Genomic DNA, 12,799 nt, shown 5'->3' with positions numbered 1-12,799 from the left:
AGCCACACTGGCTTTGAATCAGAACATCGACTCAGAAGTGTAAATCCTGGACTGGGAGGAACCGCTGGACTCCTAAGTTAAAACAGCACGCAGGACTCAGAGTCTGAAGAGAGAGCATTTACGACCATGCGACACCGCGCCAGCTGTTGGGAAATGCTTACCAGTATATTCCCTTCCTTTTCCAGCCAGAGTCTAGAACCGCTTGAAATTCACCGTGGAGATCATGCATAACAAGGCATCCACCGTTTGCCGCTGTGTTGGCCAGCACAGACCAACTCTTGAAAAGAAGCTGCTTTGCACTATTTACAATAGCCAAGACATGGAAACAACCTAAATGTCCATCGACAGATGAATGGATAAAGAAGACGTGGTATATACATACAATGGAATATTACTCAGCCATAAAAAAGAATGAAATAATGCCATTTGCAGCAACATGGATAGACCTAGAGATTATCACACTAAGTGAAGTAAGTCAGACAAAGACAAATACCATGTGATATCACTTACACGTGGTATCTAAAATATGATACAAATGAACTAATCTACGAAACAGAAACAGACTCACTGACATAGAAAACAAACTTATGGTTATCAAAGGGGAAAGGGGGTGGGGGAGGGACAAATCAGGAGTTTGGGATTAGCAAATACAAACTACTATATATAGAATAGATAAACAACAAGGTCTTACTGTATAGCACAGAGAACTATATTCAGTATCCTTAATAAAACATAATGGAAAAAATATAAAAAAGAATATATATATATATGTATAATTGAATCACTCTGTACACCAGAAACTAACACAACATTGTAAATCAACTACACTTCAATTATAAAAAAGTGAAAAAAAAGAAAAGAAGCTGCCCATTTCCCTCAACACCACCCTGTCAGTGGGTGAGACAAAAGGAGGCGCTCCACATAAACCTACACCTCCACTTCCTCCCTAATTTCTGACCAGGTGACCACACACGCCTTTCCCTGTAAAGTGCTGTCATCCCTCTCATCTACTGATCCTGATCAAGATAGTAAGGCCACCCTTAAATATGCTCTGAGAATAGAGGCATCCACGATGCTTTTTTTTTTTTTTTTTCACGATGCTTTTTGATGATCTCTTCTAATGCTTCACAACCATCACATTTATAAGTTTTATGCTTTGCTTTAATTCTTTTACTACCATTTAAATCTACCTTTAAAAAAAATAACAACCGAATGATGGTTCCTATTTTACCTTCAATACAGAGACAGAAATCTGATTATAGACACACATTCAAAGAAAAGTCACTCTCACTCTGCTTGCTTTCTAATATCATGATCTAAATCCCTTCCACCTTTAATTGAAGAGCCTTAAAAATCACATTCATTTTCTTTGCTCTCATTAATACCCACTCCAATGCCCCCCCCATTTTTCTCTCACTAGGAGCTCCCCAACGAGACTCAGCCCTGTGTGAAGAGCTGGCCAGATGTTCTGAGCGTGCGACCTCATTGCTCCTCTCCTGTTGTTGAAAACTTTTCAGTATTGTTAGTACATCACAGTCATTTTCAGTTCATGGTTTAGATAAGTAGTTAAGGCCACAGCCCAATAAGCCTTCTCTGATATTCAGTTTTCATCAATGCTATTAATAAGTCGATTCTTGTGCATATTATAGTTACTGAATTACGAAACTGCAAGACACCTCCACAAATTAGCCAATCTATCACCAACTCACCCACCAACACACAGAGTCCAACTGCTTTTACTTTACTACTTTTCAATCTGTGATCCCCCAGGGCAGCTTTCAGTTTAGTTACAGCTTATAGGGGAATTCCAACATTTTTGAAAATACATTTTGAAATTAGAAAAATAAATAAGGGCTGGTTGTTTAACAGCAGCATAACACTCTTGACTTACATCATTACGCTTATGGTAATAAGAAAATCAACTGACTTTTAATGAGTACCTACCATGTACATGCACCATGCCAGGACACACCCCCTGCACTCCCAAAGCTTCCAGTCTTACTTAAGAGACATCACACGCATCATAATCCCTCATCCACAACAATTCTGAAATTCCAAAAGCTCTGAAAGCAGAAAGAATTTCGTCATTCATCTGATGGCAAAATCTGCCCTGAAGTCAGCTAATTTATATTCTTTATTTATCTGCTTTCATGTAAATATAAGTTTTGCTGCCAAAATAACATGCTCAATTATAGGATGCCACCCCACACACGGTATAATGTTTCTAAATCTAAATTCTGAATTCCAGGTTAATTCTAAACCCATGCTCTTAAGGGCTCTACCATACTTCTTCCCACATGATTGAGTCCTTGGTTATAGCTCGTAAAAAAAAAAAAAGAAGAACAAAGAGGAGGAGAAGGAGAGGGGAAGGGGAAGGGCAAGAGGAAGGGGAAGAAGGAGAAAAATAAAAAAGAAATCTGAATTCCAAATACATATCTCTTACCGGCTTCAAATAAGTTGGCCATGGACCCAAAGATTGACATGAAAAAGAAAACTACAGAAACCAAAGTTACCCCATCCATTGAGTGGGGGATTAGGCAAAAGGTGGGTTAGCCCTGTTACTCTCTTCATTCTCAATAATTCTAAAAATCTACTCTATAAGTGACGAATGAGTGTCACAGCAACATTTAAATTACCTTAGTCCCTTGAAAAAAGATAAGGACAATGGCAACAATATAATTGGAATTTGGGGCCCCATTTTATTAAAACTTGGACACTTAAACCTAACTCAATCTTGACAGAGCAGTATTTGTGCATCTCCTCTCTAAGAGCAGAACATTTTGCATTGTTGGCTACTGAATGGAACCTTCCTCATTTCAGATCCTTCTCCAGCTCCAATGTCAGGGATTCCCATCATAGTCATTAAGATGAGGGCCATTCCTAGTACGAAGTCACCCTCAGAGTAGAGTCAGACATTTGCCCTTTTCCTTAACCAAAACTCACCTCTGTTGCCCTTGTCATCAGGGGTCCTGGAAGAGGGGCTTTGTGGTCAACACCCTCCTGCACACCTTCACCAATAACCAGAAACCCCTAACTGAGTTCTAGATTGGACCCACGGTGTGGAGTTTGCAGACCCCTGGTGTAGAGTATTAACCTGTCTCCTGCCATGAGGGCTCATTACTCAAAGACAAAGTTTATTTAGCATATCCTGGGATCTCTGGGGCACTCACTCTGCCCGTGGCAGAGCCTGAAGCTACAGCTGAGTTACGCGCTAGACAGGAGAAATCCAACGACAGCCTCAGCCTGTTTTTGTACAGCGCATGAACCGAGTAGATTGTACATTTTTAAAGGATTGTAAAACAAACAAAAGTATGCGACAGAGACTTATGTGGCCCCCAAAGTAAAAAATGTTTACAGAAAAATTTTGCCATTTACAGAAAAAGTTTGCCGACTCCTGCTTTCTCACCTGTGAAGAGGGCAGGGCAAAGGATGTGTGACAAGATAAAGGCCGCCCCAGACCCTGGCCACATTTACCTGTGGATGATTTCTTTCCAATCCCACCTTGGAACTTTCCAGCAGGATTTTAGAACTAATTGATTCCACCTCAGTTTTGCTTTTAAAAAGGCCCACTTTTCCCTTAATTTCCCCCAAATAACCAAAATAGACACATTGGCAAACTCCGTCAGGTTGCAGGCCCCTCACCCAGGGCCCGCTCACAAGCCCAGACCTGCACTGTCACCTGGGCTAAGGCACTTGCATCCCCTCCCCTAAACGTAGGTTCCAGTTTGGGGGGGAAGCCAAACAGGTAGAACACCAGCAATTCGTATTTTCTTCTCAGTCTTTAAGTTGCCTGTCTGTGTGAACTGCGAAGCAAATGAACTTATTTTACGGGAACCTCAGCTTTCCCTACTCTCCATGACTCCTTTCCCAATGATGCCATCATTCTTTCTCTCTCTCCTCCTTTCCTTTCCTCTTGTCAGACTCTGCTCTGCAGTACTGACCATGCAGAGTTTAATGTGTTCCGAACCTCACTCAACAGGGTGACAGAGCACCAGAATGTCGAAGGTGGTCTTTGAGACATGAGAGATAGAAGTGCTAAACGTGGGTCTAAGCTGGCCCAATCTGGTCTGATTCCTGTCTACCTACCTGTCATACTATTCATTAACCTGACACTACTTCCCACTTCTCAAAGAAATGCTCATAGAGACCCATTACTTGCCCTGTCAGCCCCTTTTGGATTCTTTTTTACCCTCCAAGGATAGAGACCCATATCAGACTCACCAAGCAACACAACAAGTTAGATGCATAGTTTTAAAAAGTCCATGGATGTTATCTCTGCTAGTGGAAAGGCAGTACAAGGACAGGATTTAAGAGCCAGGGCTCTGGAGCAGACTACAGGAATTCAAATTCCAGCTCTGCCACTTATTAGCTGTGTAACCGTGGACAAAATAACGTAACCTCTCTGTGCTTTGGTTTCTTCAGCTATAAAATGAGGATACTAACATTATCTACTATATGAGGTGGTTGTAAAGATGAAGGACTTCAAATACGTAAAATACCTAGAACAATGCTTGGCGCCTAGAAAGAGTGTAAAAAACTACCTATTAACCGTAGCAGTAGTAGTCTGTTCCTCAATCCCATTGTTCTGAGCTCATTCATTCTTTAAAAGGCATGCTATGTGCCAGGCAATTTGCTAGGCATGGAGGTTACAAAGATGATTAATACCTGGTTTTTGCCCTCAGGAGCTGGCAGATGAGTATGTGAGACAGTCATAAAAACAGGCTAGGTCTTAATATAATGTGGAGAGAGAGAAATACCCAAGGCTTTATGGGAGCACAGTAGAAGCGTACAGGAGGCCTCTGCAAGGGTGGGTGGGTAGGGATCAGAGCTGAATCCTTAAGGAGGAACAGGAGTTATCCAGGTACAGTTGAGGGAGATGGAGAAGCGTCATGCATGGCAGGCAAAGGCATTCCAAGAAAGAGGAAGACATACTCCATGCTTGAGGGCAGTAAGAAACAGCCTGGAGTTGATGGGAAACCGCCAGGAGCCTGGTGAAGAATGAGAGACAGACAAGGGCCCGATCACTGTAGGCCTTTATTGCCATGCTAAGGAACTTGAGTAACGGGGGAGTCAATAAAGGGTTCTAAGTGGATGGAATGGCTAGATTTGCCTTCTAGAAAGATCCCTTTGGTAGGTGCATGGAGGGATCGATTTAAAGGGGCAGAGACAAGATTACAGGCAGGGAAAGTGATTAGGATGTTAACTGCAGCAGTTGAGACAAGAGATGCCTTGGGTCAAGAACTAGGGTTTTGGTAGTCAAGGTGCTGAGGAGAGATCAGGTTACAAAGCTATTTAGGATATTGATGGGTGAGTGGAAACCACAAGTTAGAAGAAGCAAAGAGTCAAGAATGACTCCTCCACCTTGAAAGACTAAGTGGAGAGTGGGTCTATCAAGCAGGAGGGTGATCACAAGAGGAAGAGGAAGTTTAGGGCAAGGAGTGAAGATTTCAATGGGTCAGAAATACGTATCAAGGGGCTTCCCTGGGGGTGCAGTGGTTAAGAATCCGCCTGCCAATGCAGGGGACACGGGTTCCAGCCCTGGTCGGGGGAGATCCCACATGCCGCAGAGCAACTAAGCCCATGTGCCACAACTACTGAGCCCACGTGCTGCAACTACTGAAGCTCACTCACCTAGAGCCCGTGCTCCACAAAGCAAGAGAAGCCACCGCAATGAGAAGCCCACGCACCACAACGAAGAGTAGACCCCGCTCACCGCAACTAGAGAAAGCCTGCACGCAGCAACAAAGACCCAATAATAAACAAATAAGCCAAAAAATAAATAAATAAGAAAGAAATACGTATCAAGCCCTTATTCTGTGTTAGCCATGGTGTTAGGTATTGGATATGCGATAATGAAACAAGATAGAGAGGCTTTCTGCCTCATGGTGCTTTCAGTCCAGTAGAGGAGGCAAATAGCCAATGAATTCTTACAAATAATTAATCTATAATTTACAAATTGCAGAATGCTGCAGAGGTAAGTGCAGAGTACTAGGCAAAGGTTGACAGGGAAGCCTCACCTAGCCTGGGGAAACGTGGGATGGCTTCTCCGAGCAAGTGGCCCTCACAGTGGTAGTTATGGGACAAATAAGACTTAGACAACAAATGGGGAAAGGGCTTGTGCAACACCTGCAGTAGGAGTCTCAGACATCCTGTGAGACGTCCAGTGGAAACACGTAACCTGAGGCTGGGTGTTCAAGTCCTAGGGAAATTGTCTGGGCTGCAGTTATTTTAGAATCATCAGCAATAAACAGGTAGCAGCAGAAACACCGAAAATGGGCAAGATTATCCCCAAAGACAGTACAGGTGTCCAGAACGGAAGCTGAGGATGGGCCCGGGGAACTCCTTCCTTGGGGTACACAACTGGTGACCGCAGTAAGAACAGTTTCTGTAAAGCCATGGGGATGGGAGTCCAGGAAAGTGGGGACTGGAAAAAATGACAGCAAAATCATAAGCATAGTGCATTCCTTCAAAATGTTTATAGAGGGGGGGTATGTAGTTTTGAGGGTGGGCAGACAGAGATGCAGGGCCAAAGGACAGGTTATCCAATGAGAGAAACCTGGGTGTGTCTAGAGGCTCTAGGAAAACAGCAAGAGAGAGAGGGAAGGGTTGACGACTCAGAAGAGCTTGGGATCTCCCCCAGTGCAAACTTTAGCACTTATCATTGGGCCAAAACTTTCCAGACTCTTGATTGGATACTGCTTTTTCTTCTTCCACCACAGGGTCCAACTCTGGACTCGCTATATCACTTAGGCCTCAGCTGATTTTGTAGGATTCCCACTAGCTCGCCCAGGCCCAGAAAGCCACATGGGTGAGAGGAAAGCTCTTCAAATTGCCCACCCCCCCGCCGCCCCGCCCATCCCATCCTCCAGGATGCTGGGAGACTCAATCCCTATTCCAGGCCAAGGTTCTGCCCTTCATTAAGGAGAAAACTGAGAAACTTGGTATCATTTCCTGGTGAACAAAATAATAGAGCTACCACACCCCAGAAACTTTCCTACAAATGAGCTTTCTGTGCACAGAGAGAGGCTGGCTGAGAAGGTCTGCTGACGTTCCTTAGATGGGCCTGGCTCCGTGATCACCCCTTTCAGGAAGTGGCGCCTGCGTGAGATCATCCTTGGGGCCCTGGTCCTTCGCTGACGGCAACTCGCCAGAAAGCAGGCGCCTCTCACCACCACTCTGTGGTCAAGTGACAGCAGGGATTCCTGGAATCAATGTGCTCCGTGGAAGAGAAGGGTGGCCCCAATGAGCCACTAACCGGGCAAAGGGTTTTCCAACCAGCGGAACGCTTTGAGGAGCAATGAATCAAACAAAAAGCTGCAGCAGCAGCTTGGAAAAAGCAATAAGAGAAGGAGAGAACATGTGAGAGACAGACAGACTGATCGACAGACTGAACGACCGTCAAGGGAGTGCCCAGGAGAAAAGTCTGGGTGGTTCAATAAGGGTGCACTGACACAGAGACCCTGACCCACCTCCCGCAAACACTATTCTTTATGAAATATGAAAACAACCCCCTAAAAAGTTATTCTTTATAGTTCAGGGAGATGAAAAAGAGAGAAAGAGATTGTGTTAAATTACTTCATCATCACAAGTATCAGTATCACAAGACATCATCGTCCCTTATGTTCTGACACAACGTAACTGGCTGAAGAGAAATGTAAGCTCTTCTTAGTAAGCGGCCTCCAAAATTGGATCTTGCACACAATTCATCTTGTAGTCACTGGAACCACGAAACCCAAAACACACACACACACACACACACACACACACACACAAAACAGAGCAAGCAACCAAGGGACTGTGGTGAGTGAACCCCAGCAGAGGAGAAAACTCAGGAACTCCTCCTTCCCCACCCCTGCCTCACCTCTTCCCATCTTCTCCCAGCCACCCTGCCCCACAGGGCTGGAGCGGGACCCCAGTGTGACACCTGTGCAGTGCCACCAAGAGGCTCGCAGGGCTGGATGCTGGGCAGAGCTGTGGAAGCCCTGGCCGAAGCCCAGGCTCTGGCCCGAGGAGTGAGGCCTGGCAGATGGCAAGGACACACACAGCCCAGCTGGCTTCAGAGCCTCCTTGCCTGGTTCAGGGGAGGGAAGAAAAAGCAATATGCTAATGCCGGGTCCATAGCTTCCACTGGCTTTAGCAGGCAAAAGTCAGGAAAGCCCAGGAGGCTGTCTCTCCAGGCACCTTGCTTCAGAAGCAGACAGGCCTGCTGTTGTTTTACAAGGCAGCTCACCTCCAGAGACAGGAGCTTCCTGAAGCTCAGGTTACAAGGTCAGGTCAGGAGCCCTCCCTGGGCCTCCTCCCCAGGACTCTCTGCAACTGCCACCTAAGAGGAAAGATCCGGTGGGAGGGAGGGAGGGACGGAGGACCCCACCGCCAAGTTCTTTCCCTCTGCATCAGACTAACCAACTTTGTCAGCTCCGCAGACCTGCCTCTGAGCCCACTGCTCAGCGAGCTCAGCGGGACGCCCCTCAAGTCTCAGCCAGGTTCAGCGAGGGAGCAAGAAGTGCCAGGTTTTGATGGGGAAATTCAGTCCTGCTGACGGCAACTGTCGGATGCTCTGGGCAAGTCATTTCTCTTACTCACAGAGCCTTCTTCCATTTGAAAAGAAAGAGACTGTACTAGCCAACCTGCCCCAAAAGGACCGGCAGGAACAAACTTTACAGAGAGAATAGTTTGCGTTTTCTAATCCCTCCATCCAGGGCAATGCAAGGTTCCCAGGCTTTGTGGAATGCCTGTCCATACAGGAGTTCCAAACACCTCAGAAGAGATGGGCTCTGCCTAAAGAAAAGGAGTCCTCAAAATTTGTTCCTTAGTGGGCATGAGGGGAGGGACAACTCACCCCAAGTGTGGCAGAGGTCAGAAGCCTTGCTGGCCCAAGAGATAAAAAGCAAGCTTGTAATTCCTACTGATCTGCTATGGAACCTTGGACCAGTTCACTACCTCTGCGTGCAGGGAACAAAGTGCTTGGTTTTCCTTGGGAACTCGAAGAAAATTTGAGTCTGTGTTTTAATTTCCTACCATTTGTCCTTGTGGTCCAGTGCTTCTCCTTGGGGGATTAGCACCAGAAACCAGTAGATGAAGAATAGACTCCAGACCAAGTGACTCTAGAATGCTGAGTATGAAACCCAAAAATGCAGCTTGCCTTCTGCAAGCAACTAGAGTAAGCCAATTTCTGAGGGTACCAGAAAACCACTGCCATTCTTAATCTATGACAAACCCCCAAATGAACTGGCAAAGTCTTTGTTAAGAAACTCTTTATGCACTTTTGTGGCAATGATTAAACCACAAAGAGCATCCCTTAACTCAAGTTGCTGGACCTCAGAGGGGGGAAAAAAAAAAATTCCAGATTCTGGGAACCATTTGGGATAAATGGAGACAGCCGTTCTCTGGGAAAGACAAATGATTTCTAGCACAAGGAACTTCAAAGAGATATCTAAATTCTTGTCCTAAATTTTTATTTTGTTAATTATTTTATTTACTATTGCCAAGAATACTGGCAAAAATATTTATGTTCAAAATTTTACATCACTATAGGATCTGTTTCTAGTAAGACCTTGGATGCATTGGTTCTTTGACCCCTTATAACACATAATGAGATTCACTAAAAATTAACAAATTCGCTAAAGAGAAACCAAGCTATAATAACAATAGTAGCTATCATTTTTGCTCACCTACCACGTGCCAGACATCTGACACACATTTTTATCCAGTCCATAGTGCAACCCTATCTGCTCTGCAAGGTGGGTATCATTATTCCCCATTTTACTGAAGAGGAAAATGAAGATCAAAAAGATTAAATTACCTGCTGAGGTAAGTGTTAAAACCTGGATTCGAAGCCAGGTCAGACCATAGCCAAAGAATGTACTCGCTCTGCCACAACCCAGGGCAGGAGTTTCCACTAGAAATGAAGTCACCTCACGAGGAATGGAAATTTACTATTCACAGTACAGCGAACAGAGGGTGAGGATGAGTACCAGGCACATGGGGCAAAGGGGCAGTTGTGTTAAGCTTGATCTGTATTTAAATCCTTTAAAGGGTGGGCCAAGTGACTTGGGGAACAGTAGATTTAAAATATTTTGCATATGAGGCTACAGGGGAAGCCAGCGGACACTAACAAGGGCACCGTCTAGAGAAACTGGAAACACTAGCAGGGCATAAAACAAGATCAAAGTCAGGAATGGTGGGAGGCCCGCTGTGGGAGAGGAAGGCATGCAGAGCCCGGACACTCATGGGTGACTGGAATAGAGGAGAACTAGGGGGGACGCTGCAACTGGACACCGAGTTAAAAAGAGGAAGGAAGGCGCGAGGGAGAGAGGAAGGAAGGAAAGGGGAGAAGCAAAACAAAATGGCAGTGTGATTTGGTCTAAGTACGTTTCATAACAAAAGGTCTGTGCCTGGGTCCTGCCTGGGAGAAGGGACAGGAGACTCCCCTGGGCTGCAGGAGAGGTCCTGCCCTACTTTGAGAATGGAGAGAATGGAGGGAATCAAGCCTTATACATCCCCACTAAACTTGGCCTCATTTTTCTAGCCCCTTTAGTTTAAACAGGCCATCCATTCCCAGCAGTTTAAAACTAGCTCCATATTATTGGTTAGAGCCAAAACAAAATGAAAACACACAAAAATTAAGACAACCTAATTTGGCATCACTTAAAAATTGGTTAAATAAGTACGGTTTTTCCATACAATGGAACCATTTTGAATGAGGAAAACCTACAGGTATACATATGTGGAAAGACGACCTTGTGTACTGATGAGTAAAACAATGTAAATGGTCAAATAGTATAGTATCCATAATAGAAATCCTTTTCTGTAAAAATAAATAGCAACCATATATTTTATTAGCATATGTATAAAAAATGTTGGCAGAATATGCATCAAATTGTAGTGAATGATTATCTAGGGGATAAGGAAAGTGGATGATGAGGAACTTTCATTTGCTATGGTCTGTATTTCTGCAATATTTTACATTAGTAAAACTCTGTATTATAATTGTAAACAGAAAGGAAAAAAAATTAAGTGATCCTGAAAAGAAGCTAAGTCTCCCAGCTCATCTCAACCAGGAAATGTAAAATTGCCAAAACATAAGTCAGACTCTTCCCATTGAATAAAACTCTTCATACTCTTAGAATCTGAGAGAATTACAGCAAATGTGGCCTGATCCTTGGGTTTCTGCCTTTCCGCAAAATAGAGTTTGGGGTGGCAGGAGCGCTTCCTAGCAAAGATCCCTCTTGTTCATTGGCCATCAGGGAAATCCCCCAGTGACATGAACCAAGCAAAGAAAGCGCATTCACACCCAGAGAGCTTTCAGGAAACCAGATCCTCTCTTATCTCCATCAACAAAGGAGACTCATCTTTCACCAACTCATTGAATGAGCCCCTTTGTTTCCCCTAAAGGATCATCATATATTCTTTCCCGGCTTCTACAGAAAGTCCCGGTGCCCCAGAATTCAGCACTGAGAGGCACAGAAGGAGTCCCAGTACAAATTTACTTGTCTGCATTTTCGAGACAGGACCTGAGATGGCAGGGAACTGAGAAAAGGGGAGAGGCACGCAGGTAGGTGTAAAGTGTGAATGTGAGAATGTTTGCTTTATAACCAAGCTTCCAAACTTACATGAGCCGCACCTACATCATACGTCCCACTGTAGAACATGAGAAAAGAGAAGGGACGGACCTGCTTCAGGATGCTGTGGGACAGGAACGCTAAGTCCACCAGAGCGCTGACAAATACGCACTGATGCATCGTGCTGTGCCAGGCACTATCGAGGCAGCGAGAGCAGGCAGTGAACATAACGTCCCTGTTCTTGAGGAGCCTAGAGTCACCTCACAGCCTCATTGAAGGGTGGGATGCCCCTGGAATACCCATCATGGTGCCTCGTATGCAGAATTGCATCAATGTCAGGGCACAGGTGTGACTGGGCTGGTCGGCTACCCTACTACTCGGTGCTTTCCAGCCTCCCAGAGACTTCCACCATCCACCAATCCTTTCTCAGTCCAGCTTCCTTTCCAAGGGCTCCTTACCCTCTCAGCCCAAAAATCATGTCCCGCCAAACTTCCTTTGACCTTTCTCAACCCACCCATTTTCTACGACGTTCTCAGAAAAGCAGTCTGCATTCACTGCCTTCTCCTCCTCACCATGGCTTCACTCTAACTCCAGATGATTGAATGGGACCCTCCACTAAAACTACTTTCTTGAAGGTTACTTGAGTCTCTTACAGGCTAACGGCATCCTCCTAGCCTTTCCTCTCATGCCTCTCCAGCATCAGACACTATTAACCATCTTATTCTTGAAGCTGGATTTGGATGGCTTTGGATTCCCTTGGTTCTTCGTCCTCAGTATGTTGTTACACGGCAATCACATTCTCTAGGTCCTCTTCCTCTGCGCATCCCTTAAATGTGGGCATTACCCAAAGTTAAAGTCTATTCTCTTCCCTCATGTGATGTCCTCCCTTTCTGTGCTGACTGAGGGCTGTCACATCAACACTCCCAACCCCAGCGCCTCCTGGTCTCCAGATTCACTGCAGCAGCTCCACCGAAACATGCCAACACTTCCCACTCTACATGGTCAACTGAACTCTTGCTTTGTACCTCCTCCCCACCCTCAGAGCTCCTCCTTCTTTTAAGACTTAAATCTCAGTAAATTAGTAACACCAACATCCCAGACACCTGAGCTAGAAAATGCTAAGTCGTATTCAACAGCTCCCCTTCCCCCCCCACCTTAGTGCCACTGAATTTTAAGGACTGGCGAATATACTCTAAGACTTGAAAAAAACTGACTGGTGCCAAAGTATAAAATTAACA

General features: G+C 45.0%; 1 protein-coding gene across 3 annotated transcripts in view; it reads right to left on the bottom strand.

Moving 5' to 3' along the window:
• Positions 1 to 12,799, bottom strand: part of SPTB (spectrin beta, erythrocytic) — a 123,812-nt gene that overhangs the window by 93,483 nt on the left and 17,530 nt on the right. The window contains exon 1 of one of the 3 annotated variants that reach the window (XM_024750825.1): positions 8,231 to 8,281. The exons of the other annotated variants lie outside the window; for them this stretch is intronic. The gene's annotated coding sequence lies outside the window, so the exon portion shown is untranslated. Of the gene's footprint in view, positions 1 to 8,230; positions 8,282 to 12,799 lie in introns of those variants that run through there. 3 annotated transcript variants of the gene reach the window in all.

The sequence above is a fragment of the Neophocaena asiaeorientalis genome, unplaced genomic scaffold, assembly GCF_003031525.2.
Source record: "Neophocaena asiaeorientalis asiaeorientalis breed wild unplaced genomic scaffold, Neophocaena_asiaeorientalis_V1.1 scaffold140, whole genome shotgun sequence".
Lineage (NCBI taxonomy): Eukaryota > Metazoa > Chordata > Mammalia > Artiodactyla > Phocoenidae > Neophocaena > Neophocaena asiaeorientalis.
Note: the sequence above shows the minus strand (reverse complement) of the source record. Positions and strands in the feature narration are given on the sequence as shown.